This window comes from Egretta garzetta, unplaced genomic scaffold (assembly GCF_000687185.1).
Source record: "Egretta garzetta isolate BGI_Z169 unplaced genomic scaffold, ASM68718v1 scaffold769, whole genome shotgun sequence".
NCBI lineage: Eukaryota > Metazoa > Chordata > Aves > Pelecaniformes > Ardeidae > Egretta > Egretta garzetta.
The window spans coordinates 61895-89673 of NW_009260831.1; positions in this window are offsets into that span (position 1 = coordinate 61895).

Below are 27779 nucleotides of genomic sequence, written 5' to 3' on the forward strand. Positions count from 1 at the left end.
GGCACCTGGAGGCTGAGTGCTCCCGGGGCAGAGCGGTGGCTGTTACTCACGCCCGGATCCTACGCGCCAGATGCAGCCGGTCAGCATGACTTAGATCCACCAACAAGCTGGGTCTTGCGCTCTGTAGCTGCTCACACTAAATTAGGCCTGGATTATTAAGTCTTCAAGAGTATCACCAAAACTGAATTAAGACTATTATCCATGTTATGCCTGCCAAAGGTAACTCATCTAAGGTATGGCTTTATCTCCTTTTTTGGTATATGAACTCAGGATGTGTGAAAAGAAACCTGATTTTATTTGCAATATCATGAATTATAGGATATAAGGAAGAAATTCTTTACAGTGAGGGTGGTGAAACACTGGAACGGGTTGCCCAGAGAGGTGGTGGAGGCCCCATCCCTGGAAACATTCAAGACCAGGTTGGACGGGGCTCTGAGCAACCTGATCTGGTTAAAGGTGTCTCTGCTCACTGCAGGGGGGTTGGGCTGGGTGACCTCTAGGGGTCCCTTCCAACCCAAAACATTCTGTGATTCTATGAATTGGAGTCCCCAAAGCTCCTAGCAGCAGCGGTGGCTTCAAAATCCTTCAGAGCAGGGACCAGATTTCCAGTGCCAAAGTAGATGTGTATAGATCCGTTTATGCCCACCATGGAAATGAATCTCAGCTCTGAGTCAAGCCCCCAGGTCCTTGTTTCATGGACCAGGTGTGCAGAGGCCAGGCCTGGCCCACAAGGGGAGATAGATGGTTCCCCATAGATGGCCTGAGACTTTGGGGGGTGTCACTGTGTTTTCATTATGAGGGCTCCTGAGTCCGCATCCTAGTCCAAAACTGCAAAACTGGTAGATGACGGTTCCATCCCCTTTGCAACAATGCTGCTGGCACGATGAATTCCAGTCACTGCAGATACACCTGCATCCCAGCACAGCCCTTGTATCCCCTGGCTGCTCAGAGACAGGTCTGTCACGACCAGGGTGGGGAAAGAGATGACCTGTACCGGAGTGATGCTCTGTCACAGCTATCATCTGTCATGACCCCAACTCAGTAGCAGACCTTAAAGCTGTCTGGAATGGGGATGCTCGTAGAGGGATCTTCCAGGAAAAACACATTAGACAACACTTTTAAAAAAAAATACATGGAGGATTCAGAGCTCAGCACAAAGTTTGCAGCTATAACCCAAACTGCTCAGACAGTAAATCTGGTTGGTACAGAACCAAGTCCTTGTCCCAGCTGAGCAGATTAGGTGGTGGCATGTGCTGCACGTTTAGGACAAGTTTGTATAATTTTATCACTGGCTCCCAACTTGGTCAAATATTTCCCCCCTTTCCTCCCAAATCTGACTCTCCACAGAAACTCAGGTAATAAACGTCATCTGTTACAAATTACACAGCATGACTCCCACCCGAGTGCCTCAGAGCTGGCAGGACTGCAGCGCTCCATCTCTATGGCTCAAGGCAGAAGTGTAGCTTATGTATCTCCAAATATTTGCCTGAAAACGCTCTCTTTGGATCAGTTTTTCTGACATTTGCTTGAATAGTTTTCAAGAAACACCCACCCAGTGTTAGTTATTGTGCTATGCAGAGAAAGTCATGCAGGCTAACATTCCAGATTACGAACTCTCCAGCACTGTATTCTCCTCTCGGAGGGCCGGATGCTGATTCTCAGTGAGGCTGGTATCAATTGTCAGCAAAACTCCACATCCCTGCAGGTTTGCAACAGCATCAATGAACTCAGAATCCAGATGCTTGCACTCATGCAATTCCCATTAACGGCAACGGGAACGGTGAGCACATGCATGCACACATATACGCTTTTTCCTTTTCATTCCTCCCCATGTAGAAAGAAGAGCAAACACCTACATTATTTTTTTATCTAAGGTGGTCCAGTGACCCTTCCATTTGAGAGCACTTAGCACTTCCTCCAGACACCTGCAAGGAAGGGAATGGAAAACTGTCCCATCGTCACCCGATGAAAAAAGATGTCCACCTTTCCTTTGCCTCTCTGCCTTTGCTGCAAGATCCGTTTGCAGGTTGGCCTTTCTTTTCCCTCAAGTTGAGTTTGCCTATGTTATACTTTTGATGCAAAGGTGAAAAACTGAAGCAACTGCTTAAATCTGCAATGCACAACCTTGGTTTATCCAGGAATGTACTTTGGGGGAAGCAAGAGAGAATACCTCATTCTTATCTTGAAGCTGTTACTTTCTCTTGACCATAACATCATTTCCCCATCATCTCACATGTATGCATGCGAGTCCACTGAACACAATTCAGCTGGACAGATGCCAGTCCAATATTAATGCAGACTCCTTGTTAAGTTCAGTATTTCACAAACCATGGTGTAAGAGCTAATGACAAATCAGAATCTGGCGCCATGGCTGGAATGAAATCAAACCATGAAGCTCCTTCCCGACCTATTATAAAAATTACAGTGTGGAAAGTGCATTTAATGGTGCAGAGTGCTTAATTGTAATATCAGTAAAGGCTTTGATCTGGGTGACTCTTGACATCACAGAATGAGGAAACTCCCTTAATGATTTGAAAAACCACACGAATGGTTGGGGAAGGAAATTTGTTTTATGTGTATATATTAAAAAATGTTATTAAGTCTCAGGGAGAATTCTATTTTGGCGGGGGGGAGGATTGTTTGAAAAGGGATCTGTATCACAAAGGGAAACAGAGGTTAGCTTAAAAAAACCAAACAAGGCACTGAGGACCTTTTTAGTACAATGGAATTACAATGGCCTGGTACCACTTTGCTGAGGATTAAAATACGTGCATGTTCTTAGCATGGCCTGTGTTAAGTGTGGGGTATCATTCCTTTAGCCCATTAGAAGTTGTGCCTTAGATGCAACCCCCTGCTCTCAGAGGTCCTTCTGCCTCCTGGGTGGAGGATGATTATATGTCTCCTTAGCCCACTGGCCAATGCAGGGTAGCTCCTTTTCCAAACCAGCTGACTCCAGTTGTTTGCGTATGGAAAAAAGAGACGTGGCCCCACTTATTCTTCCATGTGAGAGCATGGGAGTTCCCTCTGATAGAGGCTGGCCAAAAGACCCAGGCAGAAGCAGAGAGGAAGAAACTTTCACCCTAGGAATCAAACATCAGTCACCCTCTCATCTTCCCTCCCCAGCCAGGGGTCTAAACACATCAACTGTGCACTTAGCAAGAGGTCATACCTTCAGCTGGCAATGAAGGATAAGCACAGCCTTACAAGTTCTGCCCCCTTGACAAGTTCTGCCCCCCTTATACCAGATCTTCCGCATATCTACCTTAACATCAGAGATGACATTTCACTGAGCCAGGTCTCCTGAAAGGAAGAATTCCCTGCACCTTAGGCTGCTGACAGCTGCCAGAGTTGATCTGGCAAGATTTTTTTCATACATTGATGTGAAAAACAGAACCTTCATTGACGCCAAGACGCAAGAGTGTGATATGTGGCTTAGAAGGAGAAAAGGAAAAAATACATATACTGGTATAACTATAAAAAAACAAGTCAGAGCGACTCGTGATTTATCTACAGTCTTCCAAGGAGCTGGTGAGGGAACCAGAATTCACAGCTACCTGGTTTCCGCAGCAGTGCTCAGCCTCCTAGGCTGGGCTGCCTCAAGTAAACCTCCAAAGCCATCTGCCTGGATGGAAAAAAATGCATCCTAGTTTTGAAGAATTAAAACTTACAGCTTCATCCTGTATGGTGTTGTCCTTGCTCAGCCTTGCAGGGGATCTCCTGAAAAACTCAACCTGGCCTGAGGTTAGGTGGAAGTTTGTGCGGATGCAGCCCCCATGCGTCCTTGGGCGAGTTCCTCTAAGGCAGGGTCTCAGCAGCAGCATCACACAGAGGTGCCTTGGCTGGGGTTCAGAGGGGGAGTAGATCTGACTACGAGTCACAGCCTTCAGTGGTTCCCCAGACCTACAGTCTCTGAAGAGTTAAAAACACCATATCCTTCTCTTACAGACCCAGCTTCTATCTTATTAATTAATTTCTAGCAGATTCTCTGAACCTAACAATTGATACAAACCGCAAAACCAAGAAACAAGACAAAAATTTTCACCCAATGCTCACAGCAAATGTAAGCATTGAAGTCTTTTGACTAGGAAAAGATGTTTTCTTGGGAACTGAATCTACCCCAGTCAGGATGTGGTACAAGACAATTTCAAGTGAAAACTGGACTAGGTGAGATGTCCTGTCAGCTCCTGGACCCAAATGTTTTGGTCCTTACAAGAAAGCTCTAGGAGAACAGCTAGAAATCCGGACACTTATCTGCGCTGAAAAATGGACACCTGTCAAGTAAGAAAAAAAAATGCAAAATTTAATTCTGCACCTGTAAATTCACCTTACAGGCACTAAAAAAATTCCCATTATATTCAGTCTCTTTGGCACATAAAATTGGACTCATACAACTGTAAACCAGGAGAAATATTGCCTTTTAGACTGATGGAAAAGTTAGCACAAAACAGATAGAAATTGCACCCCATCATTTCATTCCACCTATAAGCACTTTCCAGCAAACATATTTAGCTGTACTTGGCCTCACGCCACTTCAATGAGCTGCTCATCATTTTCTTTGCCTTCCTTGCAGAAGCAGCGTGGCAAGTGCTGGGCTCACTGGGACGGCCACCTCAGCTCTGGTTCCCACTACCTCACGGGCAGGTCTGGGCAAGTGTCCGCCTTTCTCCATGCTCCTGTTTCCTTTACCAGTCTTTCTTCTTCTTTGTCTGTTTTAGACTGGAATTTCTTTGGGGGCAGGCACCTACCAAGGCTGGGACCCCTTAGGTATAGCCATATGCAAACAATGTAAGATAAATGCCTCTCTTGCAAAGCACATTAAGTGCAGTGAATTTACTTTTCCCCAGCGGCTGCCCACTGATACAGGAAATCTAATCCTAAATCTCATTAGGTTCTACAAACAACTCGGCCTCTTTCCCCAACAAAGTCACCATCCTGGACTGCTGAATGTTTATGTTTTATTTCTCAATTCCCTTTTTTCTCTCCATTCCCCCACCCTTGCGATTTTCCTTTTGGTAAATATTTCTACATTGGAGAAGTCTAGCCAAAAGAGATTTTAAAAAAGAAAGCGAGCAGGAGAGACAGAGTATCAATCATTTACCTTCAGCTCCCCAGGGAAGAGGTGGGGAGAAAGAACAGCAAGGTAAAAAGTTAAAAACGGCAGAACCACAGCAGTGTTCTTTGAAGACCATCCAAATCTATTTCTTCCAATGTTGAGGCCCTTGCAACTAGTGCCAGGACTTGGAAGGGAAAAAAAAAACCTAATTCACTTCCAAAAGTGAATATTTCAGCATCAAGCCAAACTACTCAATGTTAATTTGGTTATTTGGCAAAAAATAACAATAATACTAGTACCTGAACTATTGCCATCTGCATCTAAAAGATTCCGGCCAGCCCATTTCCCAGTCCAAGAATTACAGCAGATACCCCTGACTATTAAAAAAATAGTTTGTTATTTTAAATGTCTATCATATAACGAAGCGTTGCATTGTGTTGGAAATGTACTGACATAGTATCTTATATACAAACACGAGATGAGGTAAGAAAAAGCTATATATCAATTGTATAAACATTTTGGAGGTCAAATACTGGCTCTCATTTCCTGTCATAAATGCACAGCTTTAATTAAACATTCAGAAAAGTGCTGCTGAGATGACTTATTTTCGTTTGTTACGTACAAGATGAAAATGTTAAACAAAGAAACAGGGTCCTCAGATGCCATGTGTGGGAATGCCTCGAATGTGCAGGAAAGGGACACAGCTGCCTCCCAAATAAAAGCTACCGGCAGATCCTGGCGTGAGCAATGGGATGATCCCAACGAGACCGGTCCCAGCCTTCTCTCTAGTGAAAAGCAGCGATGGGAGGCGCTTGCAGAGGCCATTTCAGCCGGACCATGGCAGGGTTGAGGCAGAGGGACAGGCAGTGGCCAGGGAAGGGGGGAGCACAGCAAAGAGCAATGTGCTGGGCTGGGCTGAGCCTGCTTTTCCTGCAGCCAGGGAGGAGCCCTGGGGAGCTGCTGGTCTGAAGAAAGAGTGCTGGGGGGAGAAAGGAGGGGAAAATAAGGCAGAGGCCTCTGCTCACTGCCCAGACACCACAGGGATTTGCTCCAAACCCAATCCAAGCATCAGGCTGGGAGACAGCGTGCAGCCAGCACTCGTTCTGCACCTCGGTCATGTCCCTTGGTCACCTTTCCCATCTCACAGAGATCCAGAGGGGCCGGACACAGGACCCAGGCCCCCTGCCCAGGCTGGCCCACCTGCCCAGCTGGGATGCTCTGCTCAGCAGCTTGTTACACGTGTGCTGCTCCGACGCCCACGAGCCACTTGCACAGAGCTGCCTCTTTAAGATAAAGCAGCAAGACTCTCTCCTTCCACTCCCAGAGAATGCGTTGAGTTGCCATTAATTATATTTTGGATGACTCCTGAAAATCATGCCTTCAAGTAATTGGACAGTGGTTTAATTCAAAGCCTGATAAAAAACACATTGAAAGCCGAAGGAAGGGTGCTGCTGGAATGTTTATTTGTGCAGGGCTCTTTCTTCGGAGAGTCAATCCTCTATTTAAAGCTTTCACTAATGGGCCAGGCAGGTTGGAAATTTTCCTCCCAATTTAAATGCTCTGGGCCACAGCATGGAGCTTTCCTCTTGGCACGCAGCAGAAACTTCTCACCCCTTTGAGACCACCGAGAGGACCAGTATCTCACCAGGCTCTGTCCCTCTCAGCCAGACCATCACTGTAAGATCATGGTCACAGGATCACAGAATCACAGAATCACAAAATTGCAAGGGTTGGAAGGGACCTCGGGAGATCACCCAGTCCAACCCCCCTGCTAAAGCAGGCTCTCCTAGAGCATGTTACACAGGATTTCATCCAGGGTGGGGTTGAATATCTCCAGAGAAGGAGACTCCACAGCCCTCCTGGGCAGCCTGGGCCAGTGCTCCGTCACCCTCAGAGTAAAGAAGTTTTTCCTCATATTCAACTGAAACCTCTTATGTCTCAGTTTGTGCCCATTGCTCCTTGTCCTGTCGCTGGGCACCACTGCAAAGAGTCTGGCTCCGTCCTCATGACTTCCACCCTTAAGATATTTGTATGTGTTGATGAGATCCCCTCTCAGCCTTCTCTTCGTCAGGCTGAACAAGCCCAACTCTCTCAGCCTTTCCTCGTAGGGGAGATGCTCCAGTCCCTTTATCATCCTAGTTGCTCTCCTCTGGACTCTTTCTAGGAGTTCCTCATCTTTCTTGAACTGGGGAGCCCAGAACTGGACGCAGAGCTCCAGGTGGGGTCTCACCAGGGCAGAGCAGAGGGGGAGGAGAACCTCCCTCGCCCTGCTGGCCACACTCCTCTTAATGCACCCCAAGATGCCATTGGCCTTCTTGGCAACCAGGGCACCCTGCTGGCTCATGGTCAGCTTGTCATCCACCAGGACTCCCAGGTCCCTCTCGGCAGAGCTGCTTCCCAGCAGGTCAGCCCCCAGCCTGGACTGATGAGGCAGCCAGCTTGCAAGCACAGGCTAGAAAATAGGGATAGGGGTTGTGAAATAGATCGCAAATTCTCTTAAATTCTCCTCTTTTCTCTTCTGAAAGCCTTTCATACTCAGGAAATACTGGGGGATTAACCTATTCTCCAAAGAAGGGAAAAGACTGCAATTAAGAGGAGCTCCCTGCTCCCTCGGCCCTTATCTCAGCCCCTCCCACAGAAAGGCCAGGCAATCTCCATGAAGAATAACTTACGGAGCAGCAATCTGGCGTATACGGGCCTGGTGGACTTGCAGTGACACGGCTGTGAACCGGCAGCACCAACCAGTGCCTGGGGCCCTGACTCAAAAGCTTTGTCCAAACGACACCGAGGGTCAGGTTTGATATAAACACAATGGAATTTTTACTGATTAAGGCCTTTCCTCCCCACACTGGATATAGGATTTCCTGTACTGAAGCATGTTTGAGTATATTATTTCTATGCCAGGGAAGGGAAAACACTCTCGTTCACTGAGAAGAGAAAAACATATCTCATGGGGTGAGGAAAAGATACAAAGCGAAGAATCCTACCCAATAGCAAAGGAGGCATAAACAATACAAACTTTGGGGACTTGCATTGCTGCTGGCCACCCTCTTCCCCAAAGCTTCTCAGGAAGGAGAGGAAACCCCCAACCCACAGCCATGAGGAAGGGGACAAGGGAGGAGAGAGTCTTAAACATTTGCATTATTAAAGCTATAATTTGGTTCTGAAATAGCTGGATAACCCCATGGGATTCTTTCACCACAAAATCATCAGAATTTGGAGGATGATGATCAGCAAGTTGACACAAACACACTGTGATCGGGGAAGTTCCCCAAAGTGGACCTAATAAGCTTTTTGACTATTAAAGATTCGCCTGCACCAGTCCACACAGTTTACACTGAAAATGCAACAGTGAGGCAGAACTTCCAAACCGCCAGCCACACGGAGAAAGAGCAAAAAAGGTCTTCACAAACGTGTCGTCCAAGCTAATAATTAAATGCAATAAATAGGTGATGAGCTCAGTCCACCACAGAACTGGGAGCACAACAGCGTTCCTCGATCAGTAACACAGGGAGTACATTAAACCTCCCGAGTAAAGTTCTGCCTAATAAAAATTCCCCTATGCAGGACACGTCCTGCCACTCATGTGATATTCTGCAAGAGGACTGAAAGAATGAAAGCAGTTTATGGTGCTAAGATGATAAAACAGATCTCCGGGACATCTTTCAGCAGCGCAAGCAAAATAGTACCGCGACTGTTAGTGATCCTGGTGAAAATAAACAAACGGACCCCAGCAACCCTCAGATTGCACCAAGAGGCTCTGTGGGTGGTTTGCATAGCATTAAGGGTAACAAGGTTTCTTTTTCAAAGGAAGTTTTGCCATTTAAAAAGAAGTGAAAGAAATATGCATTACAACAAGTGGTCATTCTAGGAGACGCATGAACTCAGGACTGACTTTACGGAAAAAGGCATCAATACCTCAGCTGCTCATCAATCACAAAGATCACACTCTCTTGCTTTGTGCTATTACAGTTGAGGAAAATACAAACGCCTTCCAAAGGGGTTCCTCTACTCAAAGTTTTCACTCCTCAGGACATTCTTCAGCGGGCGAGTACTGAGCAGCGATACCGTGTAGAGTGAGACAGGCCTGCGCCAAAGCACATTTTATGAGCAACACTGCAGAAGTTGTTCGAATACAATGTTCACAGGGAAGGCTGCAATAGGCATGGAGACCTCCAAGAACAAAGCACTACAGAAAAAAGGCAAGAGGAAAAACAAACAAAGGGCCTGGACGGTTTTCAGAGGAAACCAAGAGTAACCCTTAAAAGGATTGCATGACTGCTGGCAAATCTGTAGTTGTGAAAAGACGAACGAACCGATATTGTCTCATGCCTAGGGGAATATGGAAAAAATATTATTCAATACTGTTGTGCTAGCAGTGCATATGCAACGCAAAACATTACTCCTTTACAGAAACCAGTAAGCTCTTGCTAAGGATCCTGGAAGCATGCAGCTTCACAATTACAGAAACTGAATTCAAAAGGGAAAGTCACAAGGAGCTAAGTGCCACTTATTAATGGTTTTGGCCTGGCCCAATGCAAATCAGCTTCAGTAGACAGTTCAGCTGGTATATGTGGAATAGGTCCATTCTGGGCATCCAGTCCTTTTCATTTCCTTGGAGGTTGGACTCAACGCTGTAGTCCTTTCGCAGTCAAAACTCCAGGGTAGAGACAGTTCTGCCTCTCACCATGCAGAATTATGGGGCCAGTTCCTCAGCCTCTCCCACTGAAAGGCAGTCCGCATGCCATCGCCAGGGGGAATGATGCCTATTGCCACTGAAGATAAATTTTAGTTTACACTCACCAATTTGATCTTTCAAATATTTTCTTAATAGATGACAGGTACAGTGTCACTCCAGTAATTTGATCAAGTAGTTGGTGCCCAGAAGGAGATGTTTAAATGATCAAACCAGCAAATGTAAAAGAGTTTATAAAATCCCATCTGAATACAAAAAGTTAAGCAAAACACTGTCATGAAAACATTTCTGATTCCCATCCAAAAAAGCCTACCATTTATTATGAAGCCTTTAAAATTGACAATGAGGGAATTCTTCACTGTGGTCTCGCCCTCGCTTTCACCCTACAAAGTAATGCTGTATGGAGGCAGAGTAAACACTATGTGCTGTATTTTCCTAAATAAAGCAAAGGAAAAAAACAGATCAATGTCTATTCTGCTGCCAGCAGATATGGAGTCAATTAGAAAACTAAAATATACAATAACTTAACTCTTTGCACAGAGCTCCAAACATATCAATACTATGAGCATAACATTATTTTCCATAGAGGCATTGAAACACCCTGGGTTGAAACACACTCTCAGTTTTCAAATTTTGAAGGTGAATTTGTTGTTCCAAAACCTGAAGGACCAGGAGGCAGCCGCCATGCAGCTCTCAGCCAGGCACTGTAAATTTTTCTCCCTGGCCAGTTCCAGCAAGGACATTCCCCAAGTTTATCTTTTCCCAGGTTGTGTGCCAGGTATAGACACCCTGGAAGGCAGAAGATGCAAAAGAAGCCTTTCTCATCATGGCACCCACAACACTCTTGTCTCCAGCTTTGGGAGCAAGGACATCAGACAGTGCTCACCCTCCTGCCAGGCAGATGCAAGTGGCCCCTGAGTTTCTGGAAGGGGAAAGAGACCACAGCCGTCTGCCTGCCATGGGGTGGATGTCTCTCCCTGTCCACAGCCCCACCTCCAGCCCATGGCCCACGAAGGTAACAGGTCTGCATCACACAACCTGCAGTGTCCCACAAAGGGTAACATCAGGTTACCCGCTAGCACGTGAGAAGGGTACAGATTTACAACTCCCCCCTCAAGGCTGCTTGCCTTGCCTGCAAAATCCCTCCCAGAGAGCTGGTACAGCCCGCACCGCCAGAGGAGCTCCTATCCTGCCACAGTTGACAGCCTTCAGCACCAGCAATCTTCACTCACAGACACAAGACCAAAAATGGGTACGCGAGAAGCTTTAAACAGCCATTAACTTCCATTTTTGAAGTTTCATCCTTGTCTTGTTTTCTAATTTCAGAGCTGCCTCAAAAACGTTTACCTCATCTTTCCAGCCAGTACCAAACCAAAATCTTGTGATCAACTCCTGAGCATGGAAACATTCCTAAGGTGAATCCACTTCCAAAACTCAAAGCTGGAGCTGAGTGGCAGCTCTCCCATGCTCTGTGTGCTGTATGGTGCCTTCCACTATCAAAGTAATTCTGCAGGCCTGGCTGGGAGAGCTGATGTTGTGTATTTTTCTCCTAGGACAGGATTCCAGGTGCCACATCCCCACATGATGCTATTACATGGTGCTGTAGCCAAGCAAAATTTTTGCTTGCAAATTTTGGCTCTTCCTTCCAACTTAGCCCTTACTTAGACAAACTCTCCTGACTTCAGTTTTTTAATTCCCATTAGCATCAGTGTTTTCCTGAGTAAAAATCCTTTAAAATGGGCAAAGTTCAGGAGACTTTGTTAGAACAGCTGCACAGCTAATGCCTTACAGCTCTATTTTCAAAATTCTTCAACAGTGTGGCATGATCTGAGAAGCTCACATGTATAAAAAATAACCTTGACATATTTTGCAGCATGAAGGAGGTCGCTAGAGTGTACAGCAAGGGTACTAGAAACTGCCATTGCTGCAGAGGCCAGCCTGGTTGTAACTGTGACATGCAATGATGGTCACCAAAGAGGTGGACCATTCCCATAGCTGCTTTCCAGTCACTTTATCTGGGCACACGCCTCAATAGTTTGGGAGCAGAGAGGATGCTATAGTCTCCTAATTTCTCCCAGTAAACTCACCCCAGAAATGGAGAGTAATGCTGCTAACACAGGCGGTACCCCGTTTGCATCGTAGGCACTCTTCCCCTCTGTCTTCAGGTTTAATTATTGGCTGGAACAAAAAACTCCTGCTAGTGGTATGCTGAGGTAGCCATGGTATTTCTTCAGCCCCATAAAATAATTCCTCCAACACTGTAGAACTTGTTTTTTCTGGTAACTTTTGTTCACCCAGCATCTGGTAAACATTGGCCTCGAATCCCTGTGCTGCACTGGAAGCAGAGAACAACTCCACTGTACAAGGCCTAGAGTAGCCCAGCCACAAATGTGCAAGGCATGGACTAAAGCAGTAAATACTTCCAAATCAGATGTGCCAACCTCCCCCGAGCCATCACATTTCTGAGCATAGCGCATGAATCAGGTCCAGATAAAAGCTATTTACTGCCTCCATTTGTTACTACGCACAGTAAGCCAGAAGCCTCTTGAACGGCTGGGCGAGCTGGCGAGCAGCTGGAGGGATGCTCCTGTGCTCACCCCCCACATCCCAAGCTGTACCCCAAGCTCCTACCTGAGCTGTACGCAGAGTTTCTGCGAGCCCGTCGGATCAGAGATAAGCTCAGCCTGTATACGATACCTGCTTTCCTCATTTGTTTTAAGTTTGTCAGAAAATGTCATCCACTTATGAGGGTTTAAAACGAAAACTGAAGACTCAATACTCAAGCAGCATGGCTGGCTGCTTCTCCCAGACGTTCATGTAGTGAGCACATTCCTCCCATGGGGCCTACCTACGTGAGGGACTGCTGCCAGGCAAAACCAGGCCTGAAGAAAAGCAGACTTTAATGTAATTTAACGGAGTAGCAGGTTTGCATTCTTTGAGAGTTAAATAACCAGTAGAAATAACCATAAATTGATCAAGCTGTAGCTTTCTTTTTTCTTTTTAAGTCCATATATATATCCACACATATCCATATGTGTGGATATATATGTATGTATGTATGTATATAAACCTTTATGCTCCCCTTGCAGCGTTGCTTACAGAGTAACGAGTGGCGGAGCCGGGGGAACGGCAGGAGCTGACACGCTGCTGCTGGTCGGCCCACGTGCTGCAGATGGCTGCGAGGGACAGGTTCAGTGAGGATCCAGCCTTTGAGAGGGGCTGTGATTTCTACAGGGTGGAGGCTGGATGAACAGCCCATAAAATAGCATTTCTAGTTCCTTCAGGTCAGAGAAATTTTAGCATTCGCTCCCAAGTAGTACCAGCCCTCACTGCTGCTTTGGTTTCCTTATCTGTTCTTTTGGCAAACACTGTGCTGTCACGCAACTCTCAGTCAACAGGGGACAAGAGCCCATTTCAATTCCATTCAATTTTTTCATACAACTACTAGATCAGGCTTTTTCCAGGATAATCCACCCGCCCATTAAACACACTTGTGATTGTTTCAGTGAATTTTTTAATCAGCTCAGAACAGCTGTAGATAGGGCTATCCCTACAGCCTACTACTAGCATTGCTTGGCTTCTAAGATACTATTTCCAACTAATTACTGCTTGATGACTTTCAACTTTTGGGTTGTGATCTTCCAAGCAAGTGCCTGCTTCTAGTTGAATTGTTTACAGTAATTTAAACCTGAATTGTCTCTGAAAAGGAGCATAGGAAAAAAAATTGATTTGCCTTTGTGTCAAAACGGTCAAAACATTTCCTTTGAGAAGGCTTCGCACCCCTACGCTTCATGGAAACTGATGTTTGGCTGGCGATGAGATAGGCAGGTTTTTGTGGCAGGTGCACACTTTCTCCTAGTTTTAAATAAGACTGCTCAAATTTGGCCAACAAAGTACATGTATCTACATTGCAGACAGTGGTACTTTAACAGCTCAAATCTCCAATGACTCCTTTCTCCCAGGCCATGCTCCATTTCCTAGTACCTCTCACACGTTGGAGCAGCAAATGTATATGGCTTTTCCAGTCCAAGGCTGGGGACCACAGATAGAAATGATCGGCCAGCCTGGACGGCAGTCAGTGCCTGTGCAGGTCACTCTTGTGTCCCAACAGCGGAGCCAATGCTCGGGTAGCATGGAAAAGGAGGAACCCGCCTGATGCAGATGCATATAGAAACTGAGAAAAGAGTATTTATTAAGGCTGCAAAGCCAAAACCAAGGAAATGACAGAAATAAGGTTGCCTTTGCCTGCTCAACCTCTGTTTGACCTCTCTGCGTGTGTACGTTATGACACGGGCTAATTACAGGATAACATGCTATTTTTCCATAGGACCCGCTCATAGGATGGTCTGGCTCCAGGAGCCTAGTGAGGCAAACTGTTGACCACAGAAGCTTTTTTGTTAAAGAAGTGGTAAAATACCCAGTGAATAAAGCAACAAATTTCATGAAGACAGAGGCTGGTCTTAGCCTTGAACAGATGGCTGGCCGAGAGTCTATCAAGGACATGCTGTAGAGTTAAACACTGTATTAAAGTGTTTAATGACACAAATTCCCAAAATTCAGATTCTAGCTGTTTCAGACTAGGTACCCTTATTCATTTATTTTACTTTTTTAAAATACATTTATTCCAGAAAACAAACCTGAGCTACCAACTCGCACCTTTAAATGACAGTAAAAACCCCATCCCTTTTGGCTGGAGACATTGGGACGAAACACTCAGTGAAGCATTCAGGTGAAAAAATGGATGAAAATCACAAAAACACATAGCAAATTAATCATTCCATCTCCAGATTAGAGTTTTCACAGCACGCTGCAAGTACGACCTTGGCCATGGGGAGACTAAAGAGGAAGAAATCATATTCCAAATAGCTGCTAACCAGTAACTAGCACTGCCACGGACTGTTGGGGTGCACGGTTCTGCTGTCAGCTCACTTCGGTACCTCGCACCGCAGTGATTGTTCACGCAGCACCAACCAGCCCAGTAGCTACCACAGAATGACACCTCTGCCGGCCCTGTGGGCTTTAGGGATGCGATAGCTGAAGGCATTGCAAGCAAGTATTAGGTGGGCACACCTGAAAATTTTTCCCACTAAGGATTAAAAATATGAAATGAAATCTAGGGGTTTTCAGCTGTGAAGGGGATAGAAGTCTGTCCAAGGATTATCCCTTGGACCTGGACACCTAAATGTCCTCTGTAAATTTGAGCATCCTAATCCTGCAGAAAATACGTATCTATTTAAATAAGCAGTTCTCTTACATTTCGCGTGGCTTACCCTAGCCAGGATGCACACCCGAAGAGACAGGCAGGAGGAGGCTGCGCGGCTCCCCCAGCCCACCGCCACCCCGACACTCACAGACAAGGTACAGGCTGCTTAGGTACAGCCTTGGGGAGTTACAACCACTTAAATGACAGCCCCAAAAGTGGCAACCTGGAGCACTCCGGCGTGATTTGTAGCCCCTACTACATTAAATGGAGCCGTCTCCTGTCCCTCCCCAATGCTGCGCTGTCCTGCTTCCAGGGAGACCTGTGCTGCATCACCGGGGCTTGCTGCTCTCCCCCCAGCTATTAAGGCTTCCCCTTACATGTGTACTCTGAAGGGCTTCAGAAGGTGTAAATCTTGGTTTGGAGGTTGGTTTGTTTGCTTGTTTTTAAATGAGAAACTGCCAGAATTCAGTTAACTGTTTTCTAATTTTAACATTTTATTTTCAACAGGGGAAAAGCAAATCCCCACAATACAAGTAATTGCCATTCAATCTATACACTGGGTTAGATTTCCCAGTTGGTTTCTCATCTTCCAGGGCTGAAAGGAGAGATTTCCTTTGGGACCTGCAAACGATCCCTCCATTATGTGAATGCAGTGCATGCACATTCATAGTATTACAAGTCTGAGTTTACTTGAATGACTCTGGCATGGCTATCATGAATCTATATTAAGCTATTCCCCAATATTTATTGTCAACAGCACTGAGATTAGAAGATGCCTGCCTCCTGTTTCAAAACTTAATGGCCCATTGACCGCACTTCCTCCGAAGCACAAACTCTATGTCCCACGACACTAAATCTGTGCCATGCTAATGAAAAGCCCTCTTTATTTCAGGCCAGTATCCAGAATGGAAATGATTTAGGTCACAGTCGCTGCGTATTTTAACTCACTAACTCACTATTTCTTTAGTAATTAGAGATGAGGTCCACGGCAATGCCAAGTAGTATGCTGACCTAAACATGCCTATCTATTCTGGATACTCTCCTGGAGATTTTTATTTAACACATTTCAAATTAGAGCTGAGGTGGGAATGAAAAATTCTTTGGCACAAGTCAGGGACACAGATGAGTGCATTTTCCACTTTTTTTTGGTCCTTAACACAGCAGTATTTTATTTCATGTTAAAGACACCCAGATGAGACGTGACAACAGTGACAGGCATGGATTTAAACAGGGTCCTGCTTAGCACTACAAAAGAAGAATGATTTCCCCTCACCTCCGCTGAGCAGAACCCTTTGGGCTTGTTCGGCAGGGTGACTCGGGGAGCGTTACACACAGAGGTTAGCAATAGCTTTCCTCCTGTTTTGATGTTTGTTATTTTTCTAACCTCTTCAATCTCACTTTGCTGAAGCAGAGGAAATGAGGTAAATTGGTCCTAACGCAGGCCAGGAATTGCCGTCCCACTACTGATGTGGGGTTTAAAGGTACTGTGGGAGTCGAACAGTAAATCTCCAGAGCACAAATTTCTTGAGATAACACTAAATTTACCCAATATTTATTGCTAAGATACAAAGTGTTATGGCAACATGAAGGAAAACAAATTATAAGGTTTTCCTTTAAGCCATAAAGAACCACAGAACTCCACATACTGCTGCCTACGTTTATGCAAAGACATGGTGACATTTCAATAACATAACTATGCACTTACGTGCTCTTTTTCACTCCTCTGACAATGCTCATATGACATCAGACTTCGGTTTTAATTGTTCATCAAACAGATACATAAGCCTAATATATGGACTAGGATTTTCTGTAGATTTATTTCAGAGAGTTATTTGCTTTAGCACTGCACTTTTACCTTAAAAAACAACCTACAGGAGCATCGCACGGTACGGGTGGTATGGTGGCAGGTATAGTACAAAAGACTTTGGAAGCATAACTAGAACATTTTTTCACAAGTTAACAAGAAACAAGTATTAAACTCAATGTAACATAGCTATCCTCTCAAGCGTCTTAAATAAATATGAGGATGAGACCAATAATGCAAAGGTTGGCATTTCCCAAAACATAACCTGTTAGAAACAGTTACTAGTTACATACATAGGCGTGCATATAGGCACACACACAAACGATCCTGTGCTTCTACGGTTGGACTTGATGATCTTAAAGGTCTTTTCCAACCTAAATGATTCTATGATTCTTATGCGATATTTCTCAACCCAAGATCAACGTTCTTCTAATTCATTTTAAAGTATCACCTTGCTTCCACTGTGGGTGCATAAACCAATCCTCCCAGTCTTTGCCTCGATCCTATTTTTGATACAGCGTTTCTACTGTGTATCTTAGGTTAAGTATTAACTTACATGAGAAACAGATGTTTCCCCTTTGCAAGGAAAAGCGTCTTTTCAAAGGTCATCACTGGGAGAGAAGGACTTCCACAATTACCAAAAGCCAGTGGCAGGGGCCCAAGATCTTTTTCACGTGGCTTTAACTCTACTAACAGTTTTAAAGAAGTTTTTTCATCCCACTATCTGGTAAAAGGTATTTTCCATACTTCCATCCCATGGAGATTCATTCAATGGGCCATTCCTAAAACTGCAAAGACTATACTGTTGAACAAATCCAATCCTTGCATTCATTCCTAAACATAACTCAAAATATTTCTATGGTGCCTCCTCTCCTTTAGATGTTTTTAATATTGGATAGGGAGATTTGCAGGATGTAAGCTTTATAGCCTGTGAAGTTTTCACATCTCCAGGTGGAACTGCTTAACAGTTACAACAAAAAAGAGAACTTAAAAAAAATAAAAGAGAGAAGACTTGAACCTGCTGGTCCACAAAAGAGAAGTTAATAAAACACAGAGAATTGTGATACAAGTACTGTTTTCCTCACTGGTTAGACTTAGTGGAATTAATGATCTGATTTTCAGTGATATCTAAATGCTGTATTGTATTACTGGATATAACCCCTGTCCGCCTGCAGTACTGCACTCTCTTCAGGAGGGTAATGAAGAACATTCATAAATAATAATGTATAACTATGCATATGTGCAGAGCTCAACAGCACATACAGCCCGGCAGGCAGAGCAGAGAATAGCTCAGATCAAAATTAGACATCAGCACCCACAGAGTTAAGAGAATTTCATCTGGAATCCTTGATCTCGGCACATGAATAAACCAGGTTTGAGGAAAAGGTAGATCTAAACCGAGATTCTCAATCTGGATCTGTTTCCTTCAGTGTGTGAGTACACGCAGGCAGTAACATTTGAATTCTTTACACCACCAGCTACGGGAATATTAAATCTTTGAACACGGAGACTGAGGATCTGTGAACGGAGAACTTACTCCTTTCTAACAGCTGGCTCCCCGGTGATCTTATCTGATCTCACAGAAGGCCTCAGACCTGTTCCTGGAAGACTTCATACATGCAAGGCAGCACAGTCCCAGTATCAGAAGGACTGAGATCAACCCCTGCTCTCCCTTCAGATTACCAGATTTTTTCCCAAAACACCAGATCTTCCCTAAGATTCGCTGGCCTCCTGCACACGCCAGCTCTGATCGGCTGCGGCCCTGTGCTGAGGAGAGGGAAAAGCATCCTCAGCCGGGTGGATGTGGCCCATGCCTACCCTGCCAACACCCGCTTTACCTCCCAGAGCGGAGGCAGAAGCACACCAGGGAAGGGCAGAGCGATGCCAAACCACAGGGTGGGGCGAGGAGAGTGTCTGCACGAATTCTGCAGCACCAGGGCAGATAGCATCAATGACTAATAATTTCAGTATCACGTACATTTGGAATTATCAGCAAGTCACCCATCGGGAGAGCGCAAACAACACTGCACGGCACTGCGCTGACTTGGGCTGGTCCTCAGTCTTTTTTATGCTTTAAATAAACAGAATCAAAGGCCAAGAGTTAAAACTCTATTTCGGCTCTTATAAACTGCCAGTTTTTGAAATTGCACAAGCAAACAATACTAAAATAAATAAAACCTAAAAGCGAACACTTTCTAAGAGCCCGTACCATTGTTAATGTCAGTACCAGAGAGCGTTTGTCTTTTGTAAAGTTATATGAAGTCTTGGTTTTGGCTGAACTCACATTGTCTGGTCATTTCTAGCTTCCCTAGTGAGAATATGAATGGTTTCTATTTAGAGGAGATTACAGGTAGCCATAAATTATCACCTAAGTGTAGGCTGCCTCGCTAGCCTGAGCACCTTGCCAGCTCTTCACATCACTGGATGGCTGATGCTTTGGCAGTAAAACCTGCCAAGTCTTGGTCCACGTAAACTCAGTTTTTGACATGTGTTATGTTGATCATAGGGAACCATTAGAGAGACCTAGTTATGGAAGAATGAAGCATTTTTTCCCCATCTATCATAGGTACTTTTCAGATGACTGCATTCCAGCATGACTACATCATCTTTTTTTAAAACCACCTTAGCTTCCTCGCTGCCCGTGCCTAAAACATCAGCTACGACCAGGCAGCTCAGCCTGCCCATATTATCAGCTGCTAGACACAGGATACAGAACAAGCTTCATTACCACCTGCACATTACTGTTAATTGCGGAGCTTTGGCTTTCAGGCACAAAAATATATTAATTACTGCATTTAAGTTTCTGACTCAAAGAATTGACATAAAGTACTGCCATTGAGTGGAGATGCACAGAGAGGCCTTTTCCAAAGCACACATTCACTTAATGTCCTCAGTAATGCATATGATATATGTTAATACACTAATCTTCTCTAGGGTATTAAGGAAAGTACTTTAAAGGGACAGTTTAATTAAGCTTCTTAACACTCCTTTGTAAGGATAAAACAATCATCCTGGTTTTGCAGGCAAGTGCTAAAAAGTTAATTAAATTACAAGAGCCAGACAGTGACTTAAAGGCACAGCCAGGAAAAGAGGTCGAAGGATGCAGTTCCAGTCCCAGTTGATAGGAAACCCTCCCCATGGATGTACCAGCTCAAGTCCAATTTCATCTGGTTCCAGGCGATACTGCAAACCTCTATTTTAATGAAGAGATGACTTGAACTGTGAGAGATGTTGCTTTTCTGTAGAAAGCATAAAATATTTTGGGTATTGCCAAATGGTAACGATGATAAAAGAATACTTTGTATTCCAAACCTCAAAAACTCAGGAAAAAAACCAATGTTAAAGCGATAAACATTAAACAAAGCTGCAAGAAGCTGATAAAAGGCAATGCAATAACTGATTGGTTTGGATTCTGAAGCTTCTGAAGGGTTCTGCCCTTTTTGTTTCCTTTATCAAATCCAAAACAATCAGAAATAAATGAATGAGTAGTTATTACTGGATGTGAAGATGCTGTTTGAAAGAAAAAGTGAGCTGGAGGGCAATCATTAAAATGATCCAGATAGAAGGTCCACTGATTTACATAGAAATGATTTGTTATTATCATATTCATGATGTCATTTCTTATCAAGTCACGATATAAACCAAGTCAAGTGTTTGGCAGGCGACTAAAGAAAAGCTGTTAACCAAGTTAATGTATACAGTTTCATTCTTCTAGAAGAAAGCTTGTATATTCAGCTGATTGCGCAATCACTACTTCAATTGGGCTAATTAAGTCAATTATGTAAAAAAATTCTTGCTTGCCAGGGTAGGCAAGACTTGAGGAGCAGTGGTACGTACACAGACACCTCTGCACCTATGTGTCTACCCTCACCCCATCTCTCTCACTCTCACTTCAGCAGTTTAGGAGCAAGAAAATAACTCGTGTTCTGAACATCATCATTCAGCCGTTCTTGGGCCAGGACTCCCCATGTTGCTGCTCATCCAAACACTGGCTTGAGTTAACCGAGTGGCAGATCCAGTTAGGGACAAACACACACCTGCTACGGAGACAGGAGCAGTTCATTTCAAATAAGATTTTCAAGCTACATTAACTCAAAAATATTCTGAGGATCAGGGACATTAAAAACTGAGGAAAAGTCCATCTGCTGTGTATTTTCCAAGGGCAAAACACGCTGAAGCATAGCACCGTATCTCAGAATAAAGGCCCTTCACACAAAAAAGAATCCAGCAGCCAAATTCCACCCTCTACCACACTATTAATAATAGTTATTATTACTTGAGCTCCCCTAGCTATCCTGGGTGGTTCTCAGCAAACAATGGCATAGTCTTTGCCTTGAAATGGTAATCTTCCATGGAGACGTGATACAACAGGCCAGAGGAGCAAAAATGAAAGGGGTGGGTGGGGACCGGGGAAGGCAGGACAACGGTCACAGTAATAGGATCACTCGTTATATCCTGTAACTATCTCGATGCTCCCATTAAATGATTTAATTAATGACTTAGATCTATTTCCAGGAAGGACTGAAAAGAGTATAGAGAAGGAAGGTGTGGCAAAAATGTTCAGGAGCAATAACCGGGAAGGCAGACGGGTGAAAGTAAAACCAGTAGTTCATGAACACTGGAATTAAGGAAACTTGGATGGATTTTGCTTTATGACACAGCCTGTGGTCGAGACATTACAATGCCTCACTTGCATGTGGATTCTCGGGTGTCTAGCAAGGTGTGAGACCACGTCATAGCCAAAGCATTTATGGCATCTCCCTCATCGGTACAGCTTCTTTGTATCACAAAACATGGAGAGAGGTAAATTCTCTTTAGGGAACAGCTTCAGCGTTTAAGAAGGAGGGAGACAGATATGCAAACAAACAAACGAGACCATGAAAAGCAACTTTTCCTTGGGAAACCAGCTTCCAAAAATTCCGAGCATTAGAAAACCGCTGTCATGAGCGTGAAGGGACCGCGCATCCTCCGGCCACCGTCAGAGAGTGGCTGGGCAAGCTGCAAGGCTCTGCAGAAATATGCCACCTGGATTTAGGGCCCTATGGACACGCTCAGGGTATTTTGTTGCTTTCAGAAGCAGCCCTGCAGCATTTGCCCTAAGGACAGCAAGTCTTGTAGCCTGACCTGATTTCCTGCTGTCTCTGACATCGTTCAGCTCAAAATGCCTTGCAAAAATGGTACAGACAAAAATGAAAACATAGTGGTCCTTCCTACAGATCATCTTTCTGTTCCATATGAAGAGCAATCACAGCTTTGCCTTTAAGCTCTCAGGACAGCTGAGGAAGACAGTAAGTTTTATTTAATGGAAGGTAAATGGGTTCTTGTTTTTTCTTGAAAAGTTATTTTGATTTAAAAAGAAAATCTATCAAATTCTCATTTGCAAAAACAAATTTTAACACAAACAAAAAATGACTGTGAAAAACTCTGCCTGGGCTGAAAAGGCACTTCTTGTAACTAATGAGGTTTGCTTGACTTGGTCGTTATTCTCTACCAGCACCTGCCACCCTTCACTGAAGAAAACCTCATGTCTCGTTTCTCGCCGTGAACAGGACTCCCCATGTGCAGATGGAGATGTGAGCAGGAAACAGAGCCTGTGCACCACCACAGCAGTGTGTAACAGAGTCATGTTAGCAAAACAGGAGGTTTCCGCTGCGTGTGTTTGTCCTGGAGAAGCGGGGACGTACGCAACGGCTCTCGCCCCTTTGCTCAGAACCCCGTTGCACAGCACACCTTGGGCCCTTTCAGCAGGCAAGAACTCATTCTCGTCGGTGCTGGGGATGCTGACCCGCACGATGAACAAACGCAGACCTCCAAATCACCACGCCTGCCCCCGCTCTGAACTTGGGCACCACGCGTACGCTATTTCACTGAATAAGCAAAGGGATTTCAGGAATCAGGAAGCTTTCTTCTGGCTCGGCCTGTCTGTTTGTTGGCCTTGTATACTCCCCAGGTGCAGAGGTGAGCATGAGGTAATCACACCTAGTGAATATGAGGTTTAGTCTATAGGAAACCAGCGGAATTTATGTAATTTTGGCACGCACTGCCTTTCTTCTCTGTAAATTTAGCAGCGAGTAGCATGCTCGGCTTCAGAACAGTGTGTGCACTATATTACACACAAATTCTCCTAACCTGACTGCATTAGAGGCAGAGCCTCCGTTGGGGAAGAGGGGTTATGAACTTGGGCATCGGTCCTCAAATACTCCTCATGTCCTCCTCAGCACTCCAGTACTTCCATCTGAGTTGCATTACCTGCTTCACACTCAAAAAAAAAAGATTTGAACTGAAACGATGTTTCTTTGCTGCCAGAATCTGAACCCTGTGTTAGGGGTACATTTCCCAAATGATGCTAAAAGTATAGCATTTATTCTGGCTTTGAGGAGTGGTGGAAAAGGATGTTCAAGAATAGGAAGAAGCTATCAATCAGCCACAAGCTCAAGGGAGAAAAAGAGGAAGGGAAAGACCAATCTCTTTTCTTTTATATTTTTTAATTCTCCTGAGTGATTCAAAGATTTTGAGGCAGCAGCTGAATTAATGCTGTATCTTCAGGCTAGGCACAGCTCATATACAAGTGACAATAGTCCAACAGCTAGAAAAATCCTCTGAGATGGAGAGGACTTCATAGAATCATAGAATCATAGAATGTTTATAGAAAAATCCTCTGAGATGGAGAGGACTTCCTTGGAATAGCATTTTTTTCAGGTCTCATTCACAGCCTGCAGAAGTGAATGCTCAAGTCAGTACAGCTCTGCCTGCCACGGGGCTGCTCTCACCCTGGTGTGTTTACTTAACTCCCACCAAGGTTAAGGGACTCCCCTGCCTCGCAACAAACCACCATCACCCTGAGCTCTCTGCGTACGCAGGGCTCTGCCTTACCCCATGCATGTGACATTAACAGAGCACTTCCATCTGCAGATCAAAAGCACCCTCAAGTACAGATCCCACAGCCCAGCTGAGACGATCGGTAGCAGCCATCCGGCAGAAGCAGCACGACTTTTCTACCGGCAGAAGGAAACAAAATCATAGCAAGCAGACAGACATCGAGAGGACGACAACAGGCAGAAAGAATTGCCATTATTCTCCCTACTCAGCACTGAGGCCCAAACTCCAACACTGTGGCCAGATTTGGGCCCTCCGGCATATGATACGGATATATTTACACATTGAGAAACTGGAAAGAGTCGAGCAGAGGGCCACTAAGACGGTTGGGGCTGACAAGGAGAAGCTGAGGGCTTGTTCAGCCTGAGGAAGAGAAGGATGAGATGACACCATACTGCACTCTTCACCTGCCCTGAGAGGTTGAGAGACGTGACGGAGCCAGACGGTTCTCAGAGGTGTTCAGTGGAAGGGCAGGAGGCAACGGACGCGACACGGGAAATCCTGCCTGGACACAAGGAAAATGTTCCTAATGAGTGGCTCAGCACTGGAACAGGGAGCAGGGAGGTTATAAAATAATCTCCAGCTTTGGCTTTTCAAAACTCCATTAGTAATACCCTGCACAACTTCATCTAGCTTGGAAGTTAGCTCTGAGCAGATGGTTCACCTCAAGGCCTACAGAGATCTTTGCAAACTCAGTTTTTCTATGAGTTTATGATCACTGAGCCTTTCTGAGGTGTTACTAAGCACATGGCTGCACCTTGAGGCTGCTTTAATTTACGCTTTAATTTACTCCAGTGGAAAAAAATGCCTCTGTCTCTTGATGAAATGCTCCCCTTCGCGACTTATGCTCACATGCAGAAGATAGGATTTTGTCAAAGCTGGCCTCAAATCACAGACCTGCCAGAGAAGAAAATTACCCTGGATCTTATTTCTATATGAAACTCACTCACATACATTTCTTCATGGCCATTTCTTTGCACAGCCATGCAGAAACAAGCAGAAGAGTGGGGTCTTTCTGTGGCCAGAAAAAAAGGGAGTAAAGCAGCTTTATCCACAACTAGCATTTTACACGCTGACACCAGAGGTACATTAGCACAGATTTCTTGTTTTTCCCTGCAGAATATATCCACATTGGTGGATCCCAAACAACAGTAACAGAAGGCTGCTGTCCTATTTGGAATTAAAATGTCATGATAACAACTACAGCAAATGCTGCCATCTCTTCCACGGAAAGGGTTGAGGATTTGGGGGAGGGTTTTGCATGTTTGTTTGCATTTTCAGGGTTTTTTTTTATTGCAAAATGCTTTTGTAGATACAGGTCCTTTTCCAAGTTTAAAGTTTGAATTCCATCTTGACTCCAAGCTCCCCACCTTAGAAATCAGCAGAGCCCTTTCAATCAATCAAAGGCTTACATTTAAAGGAACAAAGCATATTGTTCTAAAGGTAAATACATTTCACAGCTTTTTGAGTCATTCATCCTCGCGCTCCCAGGCAAAGAGTTTCAAAAGTTTTGCGAAGTCATTGAGCCATCGGTTCTGTCATTAGGTTTTTGAAATGGATTAGGTTTCTCATTATGTGGCTGCACGGTCCCCCGTGCTACGGCACGCGTACTGTATAAGAAGCTGTGACCTTCTGCATGCTAGTGTTTCTGGGTTCTTTGTTTTACCAATGAGAAACATTTCATATGAATACAAGACGTTTATTGTAAAAAAATGTGTATTTCCCCAGTGTCTTTTTGTGTCAACAGAGGACTTGACTGGCAAGTAATGAGTTCGCACTAAGCAGGCAAACACAAATAAATGAAATCTAATGTGGATAACCAAGTATGGTGTATGTATATATTGTATCTCTAAGGATTTAAAAAAAAAAACACCAAACCAGCACCGGAAATCTGGTCATTTTAGAAAACAATAGCCATTTATGAAACATTTTGCCACTTACATTTCCAGAGAAAAAATTAACCCCCAGCCCATATGTCCTTGGTTTTCAATTAGCCATTATAGACCCAATCATGTATATGGTGACCCATGAAAAGCATATATGCTAAATACTTATGCATTATAACATTTAATACTGATTTTTGTTAATACAGTATTTAGATTTTTGCCTGTCTCAGTACTTTCTAAATTTCTTCCTAACCTGTTCAGATGGGCACAGAGTCTTGGTGAAATACCTCGTGGCAGTCGGAAGAACAGTTCACAAAGACTGCAAATAACAGAAGCGTTTGAATACCCAGAGCTGTGCCCCATGCCTACCCTTTTCCTAGCTGGATTTAGGATAAAGGATATTTGGCTTGCAGAGGCACAGTCTAGCTGATATAATTGACCTTCTCGAGAATATCTGAACAATATCCAGAATTTGCTAAATATTCAGAGCGTTTGCCATAGTATTGTCTCTGAGAACCGAGAATTTATGTACATTGCAAAACCAGCAAGTCTGCGCGTGTCTTCAGTTCCTTTCAGACACAGACTGCTGGACCAGACAGAGCTCTGGTCAGACCCAGGACAGTCATTTGCATGTTCTTTTGCTCACTTTATCTTCAAATCTTACAGCGTTACGATTTCTCCACAGCACTCTTCACTCATTCACCAGTGTGCAAGTAATTTCGCTCCAGTCATGCTCCCTTCAAAAGGGAGCCAAAAGAAGAGCTGGAACAGCTATTCCGGTGTAGAGGTCAGCCAACAGCGCAGAAAATTGAAGGGCACAGCCCATTTTGGAAGGCAAAGCTCCAGGTTGCGAGGACAGCCAGGGAACTGAGGGCAGGCTCCAGTTACCCTCTTGAGCAAAGGAAATTGCAGGTTATCACCAAGAAACCGTGCTAGCCCCCGCAGCACTGGCAGCTCCTGCATGGGTGCAGGTCGGTGTGTGTCTGCACCCAGGCGTGGCTCTAACCTGGGCAGGGAGAGACCCCTCCTCATCCACCCAGCAGCAAAAGCAGCAAGGCAGATTTTTATTTCTTGCATCTCGCTTTGAACTTCCTCACAAACATTGGAGTAAGTTTGCTTATCGCAGGCATTCCCAAAGAGATTATAAATACCCACTCTGCATCTTGCAGAGGGGAACAGGCTGGAAGCAGGTTCAGAGCTGCCGTGGGCTCCTGAGCTTGGCCTTGAGGTTGCTGCGGTGCTGGAATTCTCAAAGCCGTTGGGGAGATTTAGGTGCATACTTCCCACTGATTTCAATAGAGACAAAGGGTTAAACTTCTCCAAAAGTTTAAAAATCCCAGCATAGATGCAGGACTGGCTTCACCACCACTATGCTGGAACTTGGCAACGGCGTAAGAGGACACATCAACACTAAACAACAGTTTGGAACAGGAAGAGAAGATGAATATCTAATCCGACTGAAACTCCAGAGGAAATATCACGCAGGCTGACTGGAATGGACCCAGGAGTCTCACACTAAACAGCTCTGGTCTTACGAAAAATTCTCCTCTGCTTGGGGTCTCCCACTACCCGTCATCAATACCGCACGTCAGCATCTGGAAGCTGCACTGCATTTTTAGTAGCCACTCTTACAGCACAACTAAAAAGATCAGTCATGTATCTTTTAAAATCAAAACCAGTCCATTAATACGCTTGGTCAGGGATGTGTGGGAGGAGATGGAGGTTCAAGTTCATTTTTGTGTTTCTATTATACAAACTATATGAAACAAAAGTCTTCCAAAACATAAATGCTTCCTGCATAGGAAGTAGTAGGAGCATTGTCATGTTGCTTCAAAAGGAAAAATAAATATCTAAAGTCTTTCCACCCAAAAGTCCCAGAAGACTCCAAATTTCCCGGTTATCTAGGAAAAACCATTTACACGAATGCTGTTTCCCAACACACAAGCTATAAATCACCTCCAACTTCTGTGCAAGGACATCCCAAGAACTGAAACACCAGAAAACTGGGAAGCCAGCCAAAACCTTAAAGAGCAGCTGATCACAATTCCCACACCAAAGCTGTTACATATGAAGGCTGTGGTGTCTCGGTGTTCTTCCTGAAGGCTGTTCTCATGCAGATACAGTAGAATGTGAAGAAACCAGTCTCTCCTAGCCTGTGCCCATGAAAAAAAATGCTAATGCACTGAAGCAGGGAGAAGCTCCCACATAGAAGAAACTGCACCGGTGAATGGCTGCACACACAGGCTTCAGACGTGCGTCCT